Raw genomic sequence first — 13,268 nt, 5'->3', positions numbered from 1 at the left:
TTTCTAGTGCATGTGACATGGCAGATTAACATGCTATTCCCACGTAATAAGGAAATACATAAAGTAAGCTTAGAGCAGGGTTTCTCAGCCTTGGCCCTATTGACACTGGGCTATTAATTTTTTATTGGGGGGGCTATCCTGTACACTGCAGGCTGTTTTGCAGCATCACTGACCTCTACCCATTAGATGCCAATAGCAACCCACCTCCTAGTTGTGGCCCTCATAAATGTCTCCAGACATTGACAAATGTCTCCTGGGGGTCAAACTGTCCACTATTAAGAACCACGGATTTACAAAAAAGATAACAAATTCATTTTTGTTACAGTTTCTTATATTGAGTTTGTATTCCCTGTATCCAGGTAGAAATGCCCAATTGATACCTAAATATATAGAACTGGAGTTCATGAGAAATTCTAACTGACGCTGCAGACTCAACAAATCATCATCTTATGGTCTGTAATTAGATGTGATTTCCAAGGACAATGTGAGACCAGCAGAGAGCAAAGGCCAAACCTGTGGGCACAAGCATTTATGAATGGGAAAGCAGATGAGCTCTAAAATGAGGGTGAGAAGATACAGGAAGAAAAGGAAAATGAGGGAAAGGAGACAACTTCAACATTGTCAGATTTTGTAAAGTGTTCAAGTAAATGAAGACTGAATGATGTCTATTGGATTTAGAAAAAAACCAGCAAAGTGGTAGTGGTAAAGGTACAGAAGGAAGAAGGGATGGAGGAAGGTCTCTGGCTAACAGAAGAAGTGGCATGATGACAGGGGGAGCTAGGGCATGAGTGGACAGATCAGTCTTGGAGATAAGGAACTCCCAGTCCACTAAAAAAGGAGGAAGTGAGTTAGAAAAGGAGGAAAGTACCGGAAAAGATTAGATGCAGTGAATTTTAGGAGTTGTAATGGTTTTTTTTTAATGGGGTTGTTACAGGGACTAGTAAGTTGGGAACTATAACAGTGTGTACAAACAGAGCTAGCTATACTTTATAGAACTAGGTTAAAGTACTGGAAGGAAGCCAGGCCTGAGACAACTCCTGATTCCCAAGCAAGTAACAGCGGTGGGGGGCACTAATTACTGCCAGATATATTTGGAAGGATTGGCTAAGTTAAACTTGTTGTTGGTAGTTGCTATAAAGTCAGCTCTGACTCGTTGTGACCTGATGTATAACAGAACGACATGGTGCCCAGTCCTGCGTAATCCTCACAATCATTGGTATGTTTGAGTCCATTGTTACAGCTACTGTGTCCATCCATCTCATTGAGGATTTCCCTCTTTTTTGCTTACTTTACCAAACATGATGGCTTTCTTTTTGGTCTTTCCTGATGACATGTTCAAAGTAAGCAGGGCAAAATCTCACTTTCCTCACTTCTAGGGAGTATTCTGGCTGTACTTGCTCTGAGACTGATTCGTTCATTCTTCTAGAAGTCCAGGTGTATTCTTTATCCTTCTCCAACACCACAATTTGAGTGTATTAATTCTTCTTTGGTCCTCCTTTTTCATTGTCAGGGTTTTCACAAGCATACGAGGTGATTGAAAGTACCCTGGTTTGGGTCAGGAGCATCTTAGTCATCAAAGCGACATGTTTGCTTTTTAAACACTTTAAAGAGATATTTTGCAGCAGATTTTCCCAATGTAATACATTGTTTGATTTTTTGACTGCTGCTTCCATGGGGATTTTTGATCCAAGTAGAATAAAATCTTGACAATTTCAATTTCTTTACCATTTACCATGATGTCGTTTATGGGTCCAGTCATGACAATTTTCATTTTCTTTATGTTCAGGTATATAATCCATATTGTAGGCTGTAGTCTTTCACCTTCATCAGCAAGTACTTTAAGTCATTTCATTTTCAGTAAGCAAGGTTGCGCCATCTGCATATTACAGGTCATTAATGTGTCTTCCTCTAATCCAGATGCTGCATTCTTCTTTATATAGTTTAGCTGGAATTGTGAAAATATGAGATGGGAGAAGTGTTTTCTGTTTTGATTTGTCCTTAAAAAATATTTATAGTTATAGATTTATTTAAGTCATGATAATATATAAAAATTAACAGGCTTATTAGACAAAGTATATGAAAAAAAAACTTCACTTAGACCCTGGCATAAGTAGATCCGCATTAAACATCAATTTCTTGTTTGTATCCTACTTCTATATCAGGGCTACTAAAAAAGCCCAACTATATCCAGTGTAACTAATGTGCCTCCCCACATTTGCTTGGCCCCACCTGCCTCCTAGACACTTAGTGACTTACTGGATGGAGGACCCCAGTCAGCTGTCTCAGCTTCCTCAGGGTAAAGACCAACTCTAGTCAGGCTTTACATTACACCCTTCAATCCCCAATGAGAGATGCAAACCCTCTAGTGGCCTGGTAACCCACTACTTCCCAAATCAGGTGAAGCACAGTGCTCCTGGCTATTGGGTTAGGCTTCCCTCATGACTGCTAGGTGGGGCTGGGAAACATAGAAAGAACTGAGGGGATGTTAACAAACATTCAGAGGTCCTCAGAGGGCTTCCCCTGTGGGATTTGACCTGCAACGTCTCAAGTGTTAACCAGCTCAGTTGCTTGGTTGAGCTTGAGCCAGTGAGAGAAGAAAAACGGAAGAAACTGGCAAAGAAATTTTTCTCTCTTTACATACTACCCGCTCACTTGTCTGAGGCAAAGTAGTTCCCTACTGCCTATCCTGAGACAGCTCCAGGACCAAGCAACTGGTTGTGGATATTTGTGAACCTATGGCCAACTTGGTAAAATAGGACATTATATGTTCTTTCCCTCCTTCTCTGCTTCACTTCCCTTTTCTCATTCTTCTTGCTGCACTGAGATTTCCCACCAACCCTCCCACCCTCCTAAAGTGTTAACGAGTAAGCTTTTCTTCTTCAGGCTCTGTTTTCTAGGGAACCCCATAAATAGTCAACAAACAGCTGGATTGTTGACCTATCCAGCAGACACATCAAGAATATGAAACAATAAATGCACAACTCTACTTTATGAAAGCTGCTCAAATAGCCAGCCTAAACCCTTGTAAGAATAATCCAAATCGAAAAGGAATTGCATAATCATTTCAAATCGGTCCATGTAAAATACCTACTACAGTGTCTGGCACAAACTAGACACTCAGTAAATATTTGTTAAGTGATTTATTCATTGATTCCCACTCTTTTTCAAGGATAGCAAAGGACAACACAGAGGGAAATGAAGCATCAGTTCTGTTTTATTGTAAGTGTGTGCACAGTCAGAAGAACAAGCTAAAATCCTCCATGAACTACAGGTAATATTTTTGTGTTCACTATTAGGTCACATGTGAAGACTGGTGGAGCAATTTGAATTGTAGGCTATTGATAAAAATTCAACCTCAGAGAGCAGCCTGATCAATGATCACTTGGATGAGAATCAGCAGGGGTCACTAGAAAGCACGAGTATCATGGATTGAATTATGTCCCCCGCCAAATGTGTGTATCAGCTGGGCTGGGGTATGATTCCTCGTATTGTGTGATTTTCCTGTATGTTGTAAATCCTGCCTGTATGATGTTAATTAGGGAGGAAGGACTACAGTTGTGTTGGTGAGGCAGGATTCAACCTGCAGGTTTGGATTGTGTCTTGAGGCAATCTCATGAGACATAAAAGATGGAGGCAAGCAGAGAGACAGGGGTACCTCATACCACCAAGAAAGCAGCACCAGGAGTAGAGCCTGTCCTTTGGACACAGGGTCCCTATGCCTGAGAAGCTCCTCAACCAGGGGAAGATTGAGCACAATGACCTTCTCCCAGAGCCAACAGAGAGAGAAAGCCTTCCTCTGGAGCCAACACCCTGAATTTGGACTTGTAACCTACTAGACTGTGAAAAAACAAATTTCTCTTTGTTAATACCACATCCACTTGTGGTATTTCTGTTATGGCAGCACTAGATAACTAAGACAACCAGCATGCCAAGCCACATGTGGCAGCTATCAGGTAACAGGCAAGTGTGCCAAGGATGAGGAGCTATCATGAAATCTAGCACTTGTCAATTCTTAGACAGTCGTCCATAAGCCTACCCTCCAGTTTATAGATGTATTTTGAATATCATGTGTGCCATATTGTACTTAATTAATCCTACCAGTTGTGGTATTATGACCACATTGTTGTAGCAAATATTGCATACAGAATCCCTTCTAGTTGTAGTATAAAGCTGAGATGCATATATAATTCTAATTGTCTAGAATTTCCCTAATGCATAGCATTTGCATACAACTCCTAATACATCAGACTGGGCAATAGCTAACTGTAATGTCCTCAAGAACACTTCTGAAATGAAATGAAATATTCAATTTTTCTAATTCTAATCTTATAAAATGTAAAACAACTTCATAATTAATTTCTATCCCTAATAACAATGTATTTGCTATTTAAAGATAACAGTTAAAAAAATATTTAGCTGTTGCTAACATTCTCCCCCAAAAAGGCTGATGAATAAAAATTTAATATATAGTATCACACACATTATACTCATTTTATAGAAAAGGAAAGTGAGTCTTGAAAGGTGTAATTTCTTGTCTCAAATCATCAACCATTATACAGCATTATTAGATACTGAATTAAGATTTTTGATGTTTTACCAAATATTATTACCCTTACAACATATTCTTTCCAGAGAAGGGGAAGATTGCCCAATTTTTGTATGTTCAATTTTTATTCATTCATTCATCAAATATTTAGCACCTCTTATATGGGTGGAAACCCTGGTGGTATAGCGGTTAAGTGTTACAGCTGCTAACCAAAATGTCAGCAGTTCAAATCCGCCAGACGCTCCTTGGAAACTCTATGGGGCAGTTCTACTCTGTCCTTTAGAGTCACTATGAGTTGGGATCGACTCGACGGCACCGGGTTTTGGGGTATATGGGTATTTTCTGGTGAACATATAGACAAGTCCATGTCCCCACAGCATCACATTTTCTTTTAATTTTATTTTTGTTGTTGTTGAGAATATACACAGTAGAGTATTCACCAATTCAACTATTTCTGTATGTAGAATTCAATGACATTGATTATTTTCTTCAAGTTGTACAACCATTCTCACCATCTTTCTCTGAATTGTTCTTCCCCCTTTAACATAAACTCACTGCCCCTTAAGTTTCTTAGGTAATATTTTCAAGTTGTTATTGTCAGTTCAATCCAGTATATCTAGTTCTTAAAAGAACACAATGCTCAAGACAGACACTCTTTATTAATTTAGCTAAACTATTACTTGGTTTAAAGAAAATTTCAGGGGATATTTTTGGTTTACGGTTTAAAGATTATTTCAGAGCAATAGTTTCAAAGGTCCATCCAGCCTCCATGGCTCCAGAAACCTGGAATCCATGAGAATTTGAAATTCCTTTCTGCGACTCTCAGATCTGTATAATTAACCTGGGAAGTAGGAAAAGCAGCTCTTACTATCATTACTGTAAACCTTTTATTGAGCACCTACTATGTGTTATTCAATGTATTACTCACATTAGGCCATTTTCCCTTCAAAAAAAACCCTTAGACCTTTTACAGATAATACAATTGCCCTATAGAAATATGAACTGGCCTCTCAGAATTGAGGTTCCTGATACTATCTATGGCCTATTTCATATTGGGGTGATGTGGAACTCAGAAAGGTTACTATATTATTCAGAGTAACAACTTGAAAGAGTAAAGAATCAGACACAAGCCTTGGAGCTCTAGAACTTACCATTTAATTTATAAACCTAAGATTTTAAAAGCTTTATACTTAGGACTAAACACCAAAGTATAAGCAGCAACAAAGGTAGTAAAAAGCACAGCTTTATATAAACACAAAGTATGCAGTTACAATCTTTTATTCCAGTCGAAGGAGTAGATGAAAACGTCATCATACCCTTTGTACACGAACTACATTAATCAAAAGCTGGTTTAGGATATACCACTTTAGAATGAAGAAAATAAATTCAAATACCTTCCTTCCAATGTATTACCTTCCACTTTCAGGAAGACAGGCTGTGCAAGTTAAGGAAGGGGAAAGAACAGACTTTGAATACAGACACATAGATTACTTAGCTCATTTTCTTGTTTTACTATTGCCGCCATAGTCCATTCAGACCATAGTCAAGTTATGAACAATTTCTTCTAATAATATATTTATGTAATATTTTCAAAATATATCATAATAAACAAAAATCCTCAAAATTAGATTAGTATTGCATCGTTTTCTTTCATTCTCTGAAGTTTGAAGAGCTCAGAGTTACTTGCAAGATGGAAACCCACTGCTTTAAATTTTGATGCTAACTTAAAGAGGTTCAAAGAAGATACTATGATTCAAAGGCTCCCTTTGAAGTAGAAATATCCTACCCAAGAAGACTGAGTCTTGTCTTACATTAGTGATCTTTCTTAAAAGTCACTAATGTCTAATTCTCTTTTCAGTCTAGCACATGAATGTGTGCTGCATAAGGTTCAGAACCATGTCATATGCAAACCCTCTTGCAGGGACTTCACCAATTGCCATCATTTACATTTGGTGAAATAACCTTCATTAACAAAAATGAAACTCAAGATTAATGCCAAAAGCAGAACTCCTTTACAGTTATTGGTGAACAAGTATCTCTTGACCTTCTGAGCATATATGAGGTACTTCTTTGGGTATATGTTAGTTTCAGTGAAGAATCAGCATAGCTATTCCATTCGAATTGGCTAGCCACCTACAGTTTAATGTTATATTCACTAAAATGTTTTCAAGTACCTAGAACATTGGGGTAGGCGCTTTAAACAAGTTTACATTTTATTTACCGCCACTTTTTTCAATTTTCCTGCATAACTCTTCTCATACCATATGCTTAACTTCTAAACTCCTGAACATGATATCTAAGGCCCTGTGTGATGTGACCCCTGGCTCCCTGTTCAGCCTCATCTTTCACTACACTTCATCTCCTCAGCTATTTCCTGCTATAGCTATAGCTGCTACTTGCAGTTGAGGAAATACATCAGGACATTTACCCTGTGCCTGTGTACAGGTGTTCCCACTATCTGTCCCCGTATTTCTCCTCTGGGCAACTCTGACTCCTACACCAGAAAAGGATTAGTTGCCCTCCTGTTTGCCTCCATAGTACTCTTTGTGGATCCCTATCATGTCTCCCCTATAGGCTATTAAGTATTGTGTTCTTACTATGGGCCAGCAACTAAGCTGCGTGATTTATATATATTGCTGTTGTTAGGTGCCATAGAGTCGGTTATCATATTTAATCGTCAGAGTAACTCTAGGTGGTTGGTACTATTGTCATCTCCATTTCTCAGTTTTAGTAAATTTAAGTGTACTTCCCATGGCCATATAGATATTAAGTGTCATATACATAATTTAAACCCAGGTCTGAATTTAGACCTCATGCTCTTAACACATATGTTATTTCTAAATTGTCATAATGTATTATGATGCTGGTCAGAAATTCACTGCCGTTATCTTACACATGATAATTCATCCATTAGCACATCATAGAGAATTTCAAACACCTTGTTGAAGAAAATATAATTCATAGAATAGAATTATCCTGATCTACCAATAAAATGTTTTTAATGTATCTACAGTTCCTAGTTACTACTGTTTTCTTTTTTCAAAGAGATTAGTGACCAGCTGATTCAAATGATACAGAATAGAAATCCGTCAAATATCAACGTTTGCAAGAGCAGTATCTATAGCTCATCTTAACTTCTTCCAAAAACCCTTTCAACTTCTAGCTTGTTTACAATCTTCCCTTTCTTTTCTTCCTTCTTCTCTTTCCTCCCTCCCTCCCACCTTCCTTTCCTGCCTTCCTTTCTGAGTCATTTACATTTCTGACTTTTTACCATTCCTAAAAGATTACTATGTTTCTGTAATCCTATCTTTACAAGCTTTCAGTATCCTAAGATGAAATGTGTTTATCTGATTCATAGATATTACTCACATATTACATCTAGTTGTACTCTTACATCTTTGTCATGGTCCTAGGTTTGATACCCCTCCTTTGTCTCACTCTGTCCTTTCTATTTGCATACCACTTTCCTTGATGTAGAATGTAGGGATTGCAGCTGAGTCACCGTGCTGTTTCTCTCAGCTGGTAACATTTGTCCAGCATCCTCAAGAAGCAAGCCTAGCTCTTTTTTTGCTCAACTACTTCCTCTACGTACAAATAAAAAGATCATTTTGTTTGTGATTAGTACTTGGCAAGCTTTGCCCCGATCTGTTTTGTTTTTTGTTTTTCTGATACCATCGTTTCAATCCCCAAACACATAAGTTATTCAAAGAGATTAATCCATTCAAAGGACCCAATACCTTTCAACTATCTTGTCAGAAGCACAAGAAAGGTCATTTCAGGTCTGGCTAAACTCCAGAAGTGCAGATAACCGTTGATTTTTCACCTTAATTTAGCTTTGCAGACCTGTCCTAGAAGCACCAAAGGCAATATGCCTACAAGATCAGTTTATTACTGTTTATAAAGGCTTGGGCTTGATTTTTGGATTCCCATTTCACACCAGAATTTATTTACCAATATAAACATGTATATCTCAAAATTCTTGCTTTATCAGGAAAGGGAGCAGCAAACCAACCTATAGAGTTCCTATTGGCCTTAAAATCAGAACACATCAGGAGTGCCTTGTTAGATGAATTTATCAGCGGGGAAGCCTGCAGCTCATCAGCTTTCTATTCCTCAAAAGTAGGTACTTACTGCAGTCAAGAGGAATTATTCCTGAGGGTTTCTGGTCATGGGGATGTTTCATTACTAAAAAAACAAAAAGTCAGAATAAGACAAAATAATTTTTCCTTGTATTTGTTTTTCCCTATGATATTTGATTTGATTTAAATGTCTTTGCTCTACACTCAGATTGTTTTCATTAGTAAGTGAAAATTATATATTCAAATAAAATCCAAGTTAAATAGTATTCATTCACTCCTCAGACAAACAGACGGTCTACAGCGGCCAGGACAAAATGCTTGGTGGACAGATAGATATAAGACATGTAGGTCTGTGCCCTCAAGGAGACGTCAACACAGTGGTAAAGAAAAACAGGTAAATGGAGTATTATGACTGTTTTGAATGACCACTAAGGGAGGGACAGACATGATCTCCCTGGCAGTGCTGAAGACATTATAGCAGAAAGACCTAGGGGAAGAGAAGAGAACTCACTGTTATTGAGTGTCTAATAGGTTCCAGTTAAATTAAGCACTTAACAAATGTCATTTTATTCATTTTCAGATAAGAATAAGGATCAAGAGGTTAAGTAACCTGTTCACACCTTGTGAATGACAGAGCTGACACTCAAAATCACTCTGATTCCAAAGTGTTGATGCATTTCCCTACCAGGATGCATTCCAGTTCTGTGGTGAGAAATTATTGGGCAACTTTTTTTTTTTTTAAAGGATATACCTCAAAGGAGTTTTCTGAGCAGAAAAGAGAGAGAAGGCAATTCTAGGCAGAGGGCCCAATATGTTAAAAAGAAAAGTATGTAAAATAAAATAGGAGAAAAAGAAACTCTGAGGCCGAACTTGAATAATGATAAATGAATCTGCCCCATCGACATCTATGTGCGTAAAGTTCATTACGAGTATTGCCATTCTCGACGTGTTGTGCCCTTCTCCATAAGGACCATTGCCTAGTTGAAATTTTTAGAACACTTCTACAATTCTGATGCTCATAAAGGTAAAAAATAATTATAACAAATAATATTTTTATGTACCATGTATTTTCTAAAATCTGAAAATATTTTAATGTCTTTATAAGCATCTAATGAGGTAGCTAGCATTATCATTTCAGAGATGAAGAAGTGGACAAATAGGATATTAAGTAACTTACCCAGGGCCATACCACTAAGAAGTGGTGAAGTTGTGATTTCAATTTATATAATCTGCTCCTATCTGCTACATAGTACTGCCTTCTCAGTTTTGATCATCAATGAAAGCACCCGAAGCTTCAAAAGGTTACTCATATGAGAAAAAGAAATAAAATAGGACTGCATATCAAAAGTTTTGAAGGCTATACAGATGTCAGAATGACTTGGTTCTATCATCTTCCCGTATCATCAGCCATCTTTAAAGAACTGTCACAGATTGGAATAAAAAAAGGGATATAACAACTAAATGTGATGTAGCATCATTGACTAGGTCCTGTAACAAAGAAAGACATTAGTAGAAAAATTGGTGATATTCAATAAAGAATGTAATTTAGTTGCCTATTATCTCGATGTTAATTTCTTAGTTTTTATTATGATATATAATATGCTAACATTAGGGAAAACTGAATGAAGTGTACATGGGAAATTTCTGAATTGTTTTGACACTTTTCTGTAAGCCTAAAATTATTAGAAATTAAAAACTAAAAGCAAAGATTATCAGAATGGGTAAAAAACATGAATCAATTATATGCTATGTATAAGAGACACACTTTAAAATTAAAGAAATTCTTAAGTTAAAAGTTAACGGGCAGAAAAAGATACACACATGAAAATAATAAACATAAAAGAAGGCCGAAGAAGCTATATGAATATAAAATAAAATAGACTTAAAGACAAGAAGGATAGATACAGAGCTAGAAAGGAACATTTCATAATGGTAAGAGGATCAATTCCTCAAGAAAATATTAACAATCTTAAATTTGCATTGTTATTGATCATAAATGTTTACAATTAGTAATACAGCCTCAAAAAAAATAAATATATCAATGTCTATTAAATAGAAAACTCAATTGTATTTTTATGTACTAGAAGCAAATAATTGGAAACTGGAAATTTTTAAATATTCATTTATAACCATGTAAAATAACATTCTTAGAAATAATTTTAATAAAATATGTCCCAGATCTTTTCATTCAAAACTATAGAACATTGCTTAGAGAAACTAAAGAAGAGTTGTTCATGCTTATGGAATGGAAGGCTCAACAATTTTAAGATATCAACTTTCCACAAATTGATCTGTATTTAAACATAATCCCAACAAAAATTCCAGCATGCTTTTTAGTAGAAATCGACAAGCTGATTTAAAATTTACGTGGAAATGCAAATGATCTAAAATACTTAATTTTGAATAGAAGAACACAATTGGAGGACTTACACCAACTGATTTCTAGGCTTACTATAAAACTACACTAATCAAGGCACTGTAGTATTGGCCAAAAAAAAAAAAAAAAGATCTATAGATCAAAGGAAGAGAATAAAGCAGCAGTTCTCAAAGTCTGGCCTAGAAATTAAATAAAATTAATTTTCTCGTAAGGAAAGTCTTTGTCCCTGTTCTCTTTAGTCTACTACTCTGCTATCTTTGCCTAGATCTTGCCTGTTGGTTGAACCAGTCATAAAAAAAAATTTTTTTTTTAATTTTTTTTTTTTTTTTCCTTAGGGGTTCCTAAAAGCGACAGGTAATATTTTACCCACAGCAGCACAAGCAGGGTAGAGAGTCAGAACTTTCAGGAAAAGTATCAGAGGAGTCACTAGGATGAGAAAAGTCCATCAGTGGTGGAAGAATGAGAAATGACACCAGTATTCAGGTCTGTGTTTCAAGTGAGAACACAGTTCAGCACTCCTTTTATACAGCTGTCTGCTTGTGTTTTGGGCCTCATATCTCAAGGGAAATGCCACACTAGGATGATAGCTGGTTCTATTTGTGCTTACATTTCTTTGTAAAGCCCTGTAGCTATTTTTTAAATATGAAATAACACCCTTACCCAATATTTAAAGGCAGAAGTTGTAATGCACTGTGTGCTTTGCTTCTTGCTCTGTGTTGTCCCAGTGATAAGTTCTTCTGGGTAGCCAAACTAAATACATTTCAGATGTTTTTTTCTTGACAATGTCGCCAAATTCAAACTAAGTTTTATTCAACTAAACCTGTTCTTACTATTGTTATTCCTACTGTGCTATTGAACATGTCTGATTACCCTCTTTAGTAGAGGTGCCGGGAGAGTCAGCTGAGCTGTCAGTTCTGCAAGTCTGAATCAACCAGAGAAAGGAACTGCCGCCGGGATCTGTGAATGTCCCCATAATCATGGATGTGCACAAAAAATCAAGAGTAGATTGGGAAGTGGTATCCATATACCAGAAAAGAAAGTACAACCAGGTCACAACAAGAAAGAGGCCCATTAGCAGGCAAGAGGTGGAATCCAAAGCCATGGAATGGAAGGGTGTGAAATTAGGTAGTGTTTCATTTGACCATGACCACAGATCAGTACCTAAAATTGGAGCTATCATCTCCAGCACAATGCAAGGCGATGTGTCAGGGACACGGAAAGGGCAGGCAGTGGAGGCTGCTACAGTGCTGAGAATTGACAGAGGTCTCTTTCTCCTCAGTGTGCATTCTGCTAAATGTCAGTTAAAGCCAATTCTTTCTCTTTGTCTTCCTTCTGTCTGTCTGCTCTGCACATCTCTGCTGTTTGGTGGTGGTGGTGGTGGTGGTGGTGGTGGTGTGAGAGATGAGAGGTATAGAGGCTGCTCTAGCTTTCAGCTGGGAAAAAAAGAACAATGTCCAGGTTGAGCACCACCTGGAAATGTCTCTCCCACGCAGCAGGTACAATTAACTCTATGATAGTTCTGTTCTGCTCCACCAACCATCCTACACAGCTACAGGAAAACAGGGTTGTATTCTTTAACTATTTCTTACCTTCTTTTTGGGACAATACAATGATTCTGTGATGCTCTGCTAGTATTAACACATTGCTCCTTAAATAAAGCCCCGACAGCTATTTTTTAAACTTGAAATTACTCCCTTACCCAAGTTTAAAGGCAGAAGTTGTAATGCACTGTGTGCTTTGCTTCTTTCTGGGAGTCACGATCAGTATAATCATGTACAATAAGAAGAAGAAAACACAGATGAATTTTTTCCCCTCATTTTTCAGTTTTTCTCTTACCTCTATACCCCAACTCAAAGCATAAAAGAGAGGCAGTAATGATGTAATAGAGTTTGTTCCCCGCGGAGATGAGTGCTCATCTGTCTTGGTCAGTTACTTGACCAGGGTATTTGGGCAAGTGACTTAGTCTCTCTGTCTCTTTATCTGAACTGGAAATAATATATGCAACCTACCAAACTCACAGTATTGATATGAGGATAACAAGAAGTTGATATAAGCATACTTGAAAAGTTGAAAATATAAGAATAAGATTACAAAATGGAGTTTAAAAGTGTAATACATGGTAAATGTGGAGTGTTTCAAACTATCTGTTAAGACATTAGCGGGTAAACTATGGATATTGTTCAGATGTTTAGCGTATTGTAAAATTACGTAGGAGATTGTATGTCTCTTCTGCTTAAATTTGGCACTATTTTTAAAGTGTACACCC

This window comes from Loxodonta africana, chromosome 1 (genome assembly GCF_030014295.1).
Source record: "Loxodonta africana isolate mLoxAfr1 chromosome 1, mLoxAfr1.hap2, whole genome shotgun sequence".
NCBI classification, from domain to species: domain Eukaryota; kingdom Metazoa; phylum Chordata; class Mammalia; order Proboscidea; family Elephantidae; genus Loxodonta; species Loxodonta africana.
This window is presented reverse-complemented; position numbering follows the sequence as displayed.